This window comes from Astatotilapia calliptera, chromosome 13, assembly GCF_964374335.1.
Source record: "Astatotilapia calliptera chromosome 13, fAstCal68.1, whole genome shotgun sequence".
Lineage (NCBI taxonomy): Eukaryota > Metazoa > Chordata > Actinopteri > Cichliformes > Cichlidae > Astatotilapia > Astatotilapia calliptera.
The window spans coordinates 27,893,299-27,903,888 of NC_137434.1; positions in this window are offsets into that span (position 1 = coordinate 27,893,299).

The window sequence follows — 10,590 nt, forward strand, 5'->3', positions numbered from 1 at the left end:
TTTCTAACACAAAGACTCTACGTGAGTAAGTGTATGGGGTCCCCAAACTTACCTAGTCCACTTTACTCCCACCACAATCATCAAACAAAAGAAAGACAGCAGGAAAACGTCACACATGTGTCAAACAATTCAAGGAGGGAAGAGAGCCGCGCCCAGCCACAGGTGAGTCTCTTTATCAAGGGTTTCACTCCTGGGTTGTCCAATCAGGGCCTCCCTCCTCTAATTAGTTGGACGTCACACAGATTGACATCAGCCTGCAGTCTGCGACCTAAGGGAATGGCAAACAAAAGGGGAGGGAAAGAAAACATGCAGCCTGCAGACACGTAACACTGTTTTTTTTGCTTTTGCTTTTTTAGAAGTCCATAAGCTGCGGTTGTGCCGGTGTTGTGCCAGGGTAGTTATTCCCTACAGAACATATCAGGCTGACCCTACCACAATCTGTTCCCCCATCCAAATCACGGACAAACAATATCCCACATTCTTGTCGTTCAGATACAGAAGTGTGTTTTACAAGAATAAAATAGACAATTGTTTTCAAAGATGTAGGCTACTCAGAAAGGTGTATTTTTGTTTCCAGCAGATATAACTTTTAGCAATGTGCAACAATCAAAGCAAGTTGTATTTTTATAGAATGTCTGGAAACAAACACAGAGCCGTTTACATGTTGAGAAAGTATTATATCGTTCGTCAAAACGTCTTCGGTGTGTTGAAATAATCCTGTCCGATACCACGTGGGAACAATAATTGTATCACATCTTGATGCATTCTCAATCATCCAGGAAAATAAATCTCCAAAAGTTGATTCTGTTCATCTGGACGTAGCGTTTTCTGGGAGAAATGTTTCGTCACTCATCCAAATAAAGAAGTCATTTGGATGAGTGACGAAACGTTTCTCCCAGAAAACGCTACGTCCAGATGAACAGAATCAACTTTTGGAGAATAATTGTATCGTTTTCTGTTGTAACCCACAAACTGCACGGTAATTTAACGACACTCATCTTTAACTTTTGCACAAAAGTAAATAATCACTATTTCCACGTCTAGTTGGTTGAAATCGAAGCGTAATCAACTGAATTGGCTCCATGCCCAATGCGCAAGAGCGAGTGGATTATAGAGGGAGTAATGTTCTTTTTTCTTAAGTGTTTCAAATGAAACATTTCTATCAGCTCAACAAACTTCAGCAAACACAAACTGTTTGTGCAGGTTTTTGCACAGTGTTCTGCTAGCTAAAGGTCCAGCTGCTTTATTTCACAGGGAGAGAAAAAAAGAAAGAAAGCTTACTTCACTCAGAGAGGGAGAAAGCTGTAGGAAAGACAGGAGAGGAAGAAGAGATTTAAAGTTAATGACTGCTCAGTCGTGTTTGGTAAACTGAAAATGTAAAGCTTACATGTAAGTCCTCAAGTTTTTAAATCAGGTGTTGGGTCTGTAAATTTGACATTCCAAAAGAGTGATTCTGTTCATCTGGATGTAGCATTTTCTGTGGGAGAAACGTTTCGTCACTCATCCAAGTGACTTCTTCAGTCTCAGCTGACTGCAGGTTTCCCCAATCTTATAAGCAGTACATTTGCATAATGACTGAAACCAGCCCACTGAAGGAAAGATGGGCTGGGAGGACAGTTCCTTAATCTTAATTATGCAAATTCTCATGACCATTGATCAACAACCACTGACTAAAACCCACTGATCAATGTCCATGAGTACCATTCACAGAGAGTTGGGGAATGGCTGCAATCACAGCATTGTAAGATGGTGAAAATCCAAAACACTTGCAAACTAAAAAACACATGCAAACTCCAAAACACGTACAAACTCCAAAACACTTGCAAAATCCAAAACACTTGCAAACTCAAAAACACTTGCAAACTCCAAAACACATGCAAATTCCAAAACACAACGGAAGTGCTCCAGGACGCTAGGGGCAGTGTTGAGCTTTTGTTACCTAGTAACTACACAAGCCAGGAAGTACCAATGACCGGATTTGGAGTTTGCAGCCTTAAAGGCCGCATTTTAAGACCGATTACGTCACAGCGACAAGAGAAGGCTGTCCCAATTCAAAGGCTGCTCTACATGCGGCCCTCAAATGCGTCCTTAATTTCCCTGAATTTTAAGGATGGGTCGGTGTAGCCTTCATGGCCCAACATATCCCAGACTTCATAGTGCAGTGGTGGTGTGGATAATTTTGCCGAAACAAAACGGTGGAAGCGGAGCGGAGGAAGAGTAAACTTTCAGAAGTAAGTACTGAATATTAAGTCACTTATTTATGCGCAAATATTTTTTTAATGAAGAACATTAAACCATTATTGTTGGCCACATGTCAGGAAAGTTATGTGACATTAGCGATGTCTGTACTTTCAGAATTAACTTGGTTTTAAAGCCTTTACTTTAAAAAATATATATATAGTCGACCTTAATCTTACAGAGATTGTGATGATTTTGTGGATAATTAAAGTCAGTCATATTTCCACAAACACAACAAGCTGAAAGTCAGTGATGCTGCTCGGTTTGCAGTCCTGAATATCACGGCTGTTAGCGCAGTTAGCTTGCTTGTTGACGTGTTGACGCCGTCCAGCCCCACGCATGGGGCGATCTGCGGTAACTCGTTAACGGAGATTTGTCGCGTTATGGCGTTAATGTTATTTTAACGAGATTAACGCTGACAGCACTAGTGGGAACACAACGAATATGACTGCACATTTACGCCGACATCATCCTAGTGCAAAGACATGTGGAAGCAGATAAAAACAACAAGCACGCATGCTACAAACTTTCCCGAGTCATTTAGACAGCCGTTAGCACATGATTCTCATTACGGGGACCTGATGTGTTTAATATGCTGCTGGGAGTATACCCCAGAAGAAGCGTATAGTATAGCTTTTATTTTGGAAAGAGCCATTTCTTTGTAATAAACTCTCTTTTCCAAAGATGAGTTATTTCTCGATCAGATAGATTTTTTTATTTTATTTTGTTGTTTCAGCAACATTAAATTTAAAAACTGCACATTTGAGTTAAAATATATATTTATAATTTTAATAAATGACAAATTAAAAAAAAACATTTTTTTGTATAGAAAAAATATCGAACCGACCCGTGAATTTTGTGTATCTTTGCACCCCTAGTTCTCACTATGGCTACGTCCACACATACACAGGTATTTTTGAAAACGGAGATTTTCCGTTTTCGTTTTAAAAAATAATCCCGTCCACACGTAAACGCAGAAATAAAGGAAAACGCTGCTAGGAACATGCCAAAGCAACAGGTGGCGATATATTCCTAACCGTGTAGAAATGTTGGCCAATCAGAAGTCTAGAAGCCTCGGTGGGAAATTGTAAACAAAGATGGGGCATAGAAGCAGAACCGAGTTGTATATGTGGAGGGACAGTAACTGTGTGTGTATATGTAAGCATTTAAACACTGCAGAGAGTACAATTAAGTGTAACAGTATTGTAGAAATGCATTTCACGAAACAATAACGTGGCGCACAGTGTGACGTCAAAAAAGGCGCACACCTTTGACGCTGCGTTTTCTCCATTTTTCTTGTCCACACGTAAATGCAAAAACGGAGTTTTCGAAAATATCCACCCTGGCAGGCGTTTTTAGAAATCTCCGTTTTCAGTGACCAAAAACGCCGTTTACGTGTGGACGATAGGTGCAAACGCATAGAAAAATCTGTGTTTTCAAAAATATCCGGGTACGTGTGGACGTAGCCTATGAAGCATGAAGGAGGAGGTGTGGGGGTGTTTTCTAGTGATGGGTTGTTCGCGAACGAAATGGCTCTTACGGTGTGTTCACACCGAACGCGATGGGCGCGTGAAAAAAGCCCCAAACGCCCCTAACTTGACGCGTGCACATTCGCACCTCTACGCGTGTCCAAGAAAAATCCATCGCGCCCCAAAATATCATATTTTAACGCGCGTGAACCGGAAATGTGGGAGGGATGTGGGAGGAAGGTTTGCAAGACCGGTATCTTTGCAAGATGGCAGCTGTCGAGCTAGCGCTTGAAGAGAGAGTCTCCCTTCTCTATTTACTGTGGAGAGCAGAGTAGCGGCGTAAAGGACATCCTTGCCGTACCTGGGTCCATCAGGTCCTCCAGAGGCGTGAGCAGTTTGGTGAGTTTCACCACTTGCTCCAGGAGCTGCGCCTGGATGACGGCCGATTCCAGCGCTATCACCGTCATTCACTCGGCCAGTTTGAGGACCTGCTGTCCCGCGTCGGTCCCAGAATCGCCCGCCTAGACACCAATTACACTCTACACTCAATCCCACCTGCAGAGCGCCTGTCCGTCTGCCTGAGGTTAGTAAAAGTGTTTAATACGGTAGTCCTTTATTGATACCTGTGCTAATATATGCTAAACCATCCATTTATACACTGCTAACATGGATGTGCTATGCTAACAGTGAATGCTCTCGGTGTTTACTGAAAGCAAACTGTGGTACAAAGACGACTGTTTATAATATTTCTAGTGATACTCAGAAGGTCTCATCAAGCCCCGATTTAATTCGATTTATGCTGTTATCAGTGTTTGCGATGATAGCATGGCTGTGGTGTCACATCAATGTATGCGCTCGGTGTTTGCTGATATCAAACTGTAGCATTAGGACCACTGAGTTAACCTTGTAGTGATACTCACTCCTTTTTATTTAGACCTGGTTTGATTCTGGGATAGTTGAATATTTGTATATAATCCCTGCAGCTGTCAGACTCTATAGCAGGGGTCACCAGTCTTTATTAAAACAGAGTTAGATAAAACTGTGAACAGTTTGGTTCATCTCTAGTTACATGGTTCTATCTTGATAAGCTGTCTTATCACAGATTAATTTTTCAAAAATATTAATGATTTAAAGCAAGGAAAGGGCTACATGTCAACACACAACTCTTTATTTCTATTAATGTCTCACTTCATTCCTACCTGATTGACATGTTTAGGAATTATGAGTGATTGGCTCACTGTAGTTGTGAAAGTTGCTACCAATCAAATTATGATATGTTAAAGTTAAAATAAAACAACTGTTTTAGATATGATCTAATATACATTTTGTAGTTATCCTTATAATTACAAAATGTTTTATGTAAGATTTAAGTTTTGTGATTTAAATCTGACATCACAAAAGTATTTTGGAATTTGAATAATGTATTTCGTAACTGCAGTACACATAATACTGATTTTGAACAATTTTGTCCAGGTTCCTTGTCACCGCGGACTGCTTCAGCACCAAGCGTTCAGTTACAGAGTCGGTGTGTCAGATCACCCCCCAGGCAGCGACGGCCATCTGGGACTGTCTAGTGGATGACTTCATGGCTGTGCCTTCACCTGGAGACTGGCGGTCCATCACAGAGGGACTCCAGGAGCGCTGGAACTTTCCTCTGTGCTGTGCAGCTCTGGATGGGAAGCACGTCCAGACAAAGGCACCCCATATATCATATAGGAGACACACACATTGATATACACTAAATATTTATTTCATTTCTTTTTTGTGGTGCCCAAATTTATGCACCTGCTTGATTTTGTTTAAATAATTATTGCACACTTTTTGTAAATCCAGTAAACTTCTTTTCACTTCTCAAATATCACTGTGTGTGTCTCCTATATGATATATTTAACTGACATTTTTTATTGTAACAACCAACGATTTATACAGGAAAATGATGTCTATTAACAAGGTTGCCCAAACTTCTGCATCCCACTGTATCAGTATATTTTGTCATTAGTATAATATGAAATAAATTCTACATGTGTCAAGTCGTGTGCCAACATTTGCTGTGTAGTAGAACTGAGACATTAGTCATTATAAAAATTTATTTGAAATAATATTAAAATTCTCACACAGAAATACATTAAACATAAATATATAAAATATAAGTATTTACAGAGAGACAGGAATAAAAAGGACCAGCTGCTCTCCAGAGCAGGAACCAGGCTGAGGAGGAAATGCTCCATTGGAGACTGGTATGGCTCCAGCTCCACCACCGATGGACCGTCCTGGGACCCGTCCCTCATCTGCCTCGGAGCCGTCCTCCCCTGTGGGCCTGTAAAACAGCACAAAACACAAAGAAATGAGAAGGCTGCTACTAGATTTTAATTTCAACATTGAGAAAAAAACAAAAACAGGATATAATCAGATTGGTTGTAGATCTTTAGTAAAGGTGATCACAGGCAATCCCACCGACTAAAAAGGTATCAGTGCTTGCTGTACATATCTGTGGGTGCAGCAGCAGGAGCTCAGGGACTGGGAAGCCAAGAGAATCAACAGGGGATGCTCTGCTTCAGAATCAGTTGGTTCTATCAATACAGTATTAAATGTTAACAGGCTGAATATAATAATCATAGAGAAAGTATATACAGGGGTCCCTCATTTATTGCAGCAGGGGTTGTCAGAATAACTAGCCCCTGGCCACGCACTTTATACACTGTTTTCCACACACACACACACATGAACATTGGTCACAGTTCTCACAATTGATTCTCAAAGTGCAAACCTTTGTAGATTGCAAAATGTAAAAGTATTATTATGCCGCCGTTTGTCTTCATCTGCCTGCCACTTTCGTGCGCCTTTTCCCCTCGCGGTGCAGGTGTCTATTTCCGAATGAGGCTCATAGTTATGGGTGTTTTTGTGCTGTTTTTTTCTATTGGACGTGATGGTTATCAAAACCAAACATGATAAATTTGGCAAGCGCAGGAGACACGACACGGAGCAGATTTGTCAATCAGGCTGCAGAATGCAATGCTGTACGGTGCAAAAAAAAGAAAAAGAAAATAAAAAAAAGAGGCAGTGACGGATGAACAGCGGGACCACTGTGTGCTGTTTATTAATAAACAATAAAATATATTCTTAAATGACAACATGCCTAAAAGCAGAACGGTATTTGTACGTCAGTGGGAAAGTAGCGGTGGCTTGCTAGCTTTTGTGCGGCTTCCCCGGGTCAGTGAAAACTTTAGAGAAAACTTAAGAAAAATGAATGAACTTACCAGGTTGCCCGATCTCTTTACATATCTTCCTCCAAGCTCGTCCTTTATATTCCTGTCTCGGTCCAGAAAGCAGCTGGTGTCGTACGGCTCCGGGTTGTTTGCTACGGCATTGATTAGCCTTCCTTCTATTGAAGAATAAAGGGCTTTGGCTGGATCTGCCCCTTTGAACTAGGTAACAGCCACGTCACCAGGCTCCTGATTGGTTGTCGCGGCGCGATTTGACGCTGAAGTTCAGATTTTTCCAACTCGAGCGGGGGACGCGAAACGCGTGTATGCACAAAATGCAACACATACTCTCCCGCGCGTGGTTTTTTTCGCGAGTCAAACGCCTGAAACGCGCTACACTCACGCGCGTTTCAGGCGTTTTGGCGGGAGCCGCAATCGCGGATCAGCGCGCCTTTCCATTGACTTTACATGTAAGCCTGACGCTCCGCCTGCTTCTATCGAGCTGGCTCTTTGACGTGAACGACGCGAGCCGGCTCCTTATCGCGAGCCGTCACGTGGGTTTTTTTTTTCTCTCACCCTCTCTCTCTCTCGCACTTTTTTTCTGCTTCACTCTGCACGTGAACCTTGTGCTTTACGCTGGGCAGAGGGGGGAGGGGCGGTAGTTATACTCAGTAGCACAGGAACAGAGGGAGAGAGAGAGAAAGAGAGCCAGGGACAACAACATCACATTAGAAAGGTATAGTAATCATGAGAGCATGAGGGTGGGAATGGATGTTTGTATATGTGTGTGCCTGTATTTCTGTGTCTATATGTCAGGTTGGGTGTCAGGCGCCACCTCTCTGGGGACATCTTAGGCCCTCCAAGGTTTGGAGGCCTATCTCCCCCTACCACCACTTCCCCTGCCAGTGGCGGACTCCCTCAGACATCAGTGCGTTGGTGGTTCTTTGTGTCCGGGGGTGGGCGTCCAGGCACACACCGGCTCACTCCTTGGCAGCCGCTTATCGGGGCCTGGAGCCTGGGGCTCGCTCGGGCCACTTCGGAGGTGGGGTGTCACTCAGGCACGGCTGGCTGCCGGCGGAGCTCACGGGCGCGTCACTGCAACCCCCCCTGGCTTCTGCTCCGCGGCTGCTGAGTGAGCCCTCATCTGGGACTCTCCTCAGCTCTTTCTGGGACAGTGGCGCGGCTGCCCCTCTGTTGGTCTTCCTTGGTCTCTTGTGTTCTGGGGGCCTCTGGATGTCTGGAGTTTTGATCTCCTCCATACCTGCTTCATGCCCTGGAGGACGGGGCTGTGGCCCCCCCACACCCTCTAGCAGTTCATTACATGAAGGAACCTTTTAAAAAAACAAGCACGTCCATGCTCACAGGTGTACACACGGGTGATCACACCCACAAACTACACCCTTTTTGGCTCCTACCTCAAAGCACACTGTGTTCTGTTGATCTTATGTGCTGCACAATAATGTTTAACATTTAGTATTTACTGTCATATTCCCATATATCATTGTGATGCTGTTTATTCTATTACTCTTGTTCTCTTCTGCTTGTTTTCTTTTTTCTTTCTCAGCAGGTGATCCAGGTGATTGATATATGCATTTTTTTTCTTTTTTTTTTCTGCTCATTCTGTTGGTTTTTGTTTTTTGCCCTTCTCCCCGTCCCTCTTCTCAGCTGTTTCTCTTTCCCTCTTTCTTTCTCCCCTTCTTTCCCCCAGTCAAGTCTGTCCTGTATTCAGTAAGTGAAAATAAAATAAACAATAAAAGGTGAATCAAATGGACCATTACCGCAAGGCTGGGATGGTCAATTTGGTAAAGTAAATCCGTTGGGCATCTTTCTTTGCCTTTAGACAACAATTCTGATGGCAAAAGAGCCAAACGGGACAGGCAAAAGAGAGAGAGAGAAAAAAAAAGAAAGGTATAGTAATCACCCACAACTATTTTCAGTTGCAGATGATAAAGGATTCAGAAAGTTTATTCATGCGGGTCCATATGACAGAGAATATGCATCTTCTTTATGTTTTCATATTTTAATTTATATTTAATTGTGTTGTGGTTTGCAGTTTTTTGTGTTGTTTTCACTTTAAATTTGTAAAAGGAAAAAGCTGAAAATTTAAATAGCTAAAAGTTGAAATGTGAATAGTTGATTTTTGTATTATATGATTTATTTATTACATTTTATGTGGAGTGAATAAATAAAAGTATATTTATGGTGGCCCCTAGAGACGAAGCACATATAAACTTCAAATCACGTACGAACTCTGAAGCATGTACAAACTCCAAAACACGTAAAAACACGTACAAACTCCAAAACACATAAAAACTCCAAAACACGTAAAAACTCATAAGCACGTAAAAACTTAGAAGTATATAAAAACTCAAAACACGTACAAAAGACAACAGAAGTGCTCCAGGATGCTAGGGCGCAGTGTTGAGCTTTTGTTATCTTGTGGCTACACAAGCCAGCAAGTACCAACGACTGGATTTGGTGTGTGGTAATAACAGGTAAATGAACTTTTTTTAAAATTATTTGAATATATATGAGTGTTTGTGTATGAATACACAAACAATACATACATGCTTTCAATTGTGTAATTTAAGTGATCTAGTAGCTTTGCTTTGGAAGTTCAGTTCATGCTAGAAATGTGTTTTGGAGTTTGTACGTGTTTTGTCTCTAGGTGCCACTGCATATATTTATATATAAACATATATAAATAAAACCACTTGTTTTTACGTTAGTAATTCCTTTTGTGCATAATTTTTTGTGCAGTGACGGATGAACAGCGGGACCACTGTGTGCTGTTTATTAATAAACAATAAAATATATTCTTAAATGACAACATGCCTAAAAGCAGAACGGTATTTGTACGTCAGTGGGAAAGTAGCGGTGGCTTGCTAGCTTTTGTGCGGCTTCCCCGGGTCAGTGAAAACTTTAGAGAAAACTTAAGAAAAATGAATGAACTTACCAGGTTGCCCGATCTCTTTACATATCTTCCTCCAAGCTCGTCCTTTATATTCCTGTCTCGGTCCAGAAAGCAGCTGGTGTCGTACGGCTCCGGGTTGTTTGCTACGGCATTGATTAGCCTTCCTTCTATTGAAGAATAAAGGGCTTTGGCTGGATCTGCCCCTTTGAACTAGGTAACAGCCACGTCACCAGGCTCCTGATTGGTTGTCGCGGCGCGATTTGACGCTGAAGTTCAGATTTTTCCAACTCGAGCGGGGGACGCGAAACGCGTGTATGCACAAAATGCAACACATACTCTCCCGCGCGTGGTTTTTTTCGCGAGTCAAACGCCTGAAACGCGCTACACTCACGCGCGTTTCAGGCGTTTTGGCGGGAGCCGCAATCGCGGATCAGCGCGCCTTTCCATTGACTTTACATGTAAGCCTGACGCTCCGCCTGCTTCTATCGAGCTGGCTCTTTGACGTGAACGACGCGAGCCGGCTCCTTATCGCGAGCCGTCACGTGGGTTTTTTTTTTCTCTCACCCTCTCTCTCTCTCGCACTTTTTTTCTGCTTCACTCTGCACGTGAACCTTGTGCTTTACGCTGGGCAGAGGGGGGAGGGGCGGTAGTTATACTCAGTAGCACAGGAACAGAGGGAGAGAGAGAGAAAGAGAGCCAGGGACAACAACATCACATTAGAAAGGTATAGTAATCATGAGAGCATGAGGGTGGGAATGGATGTTTG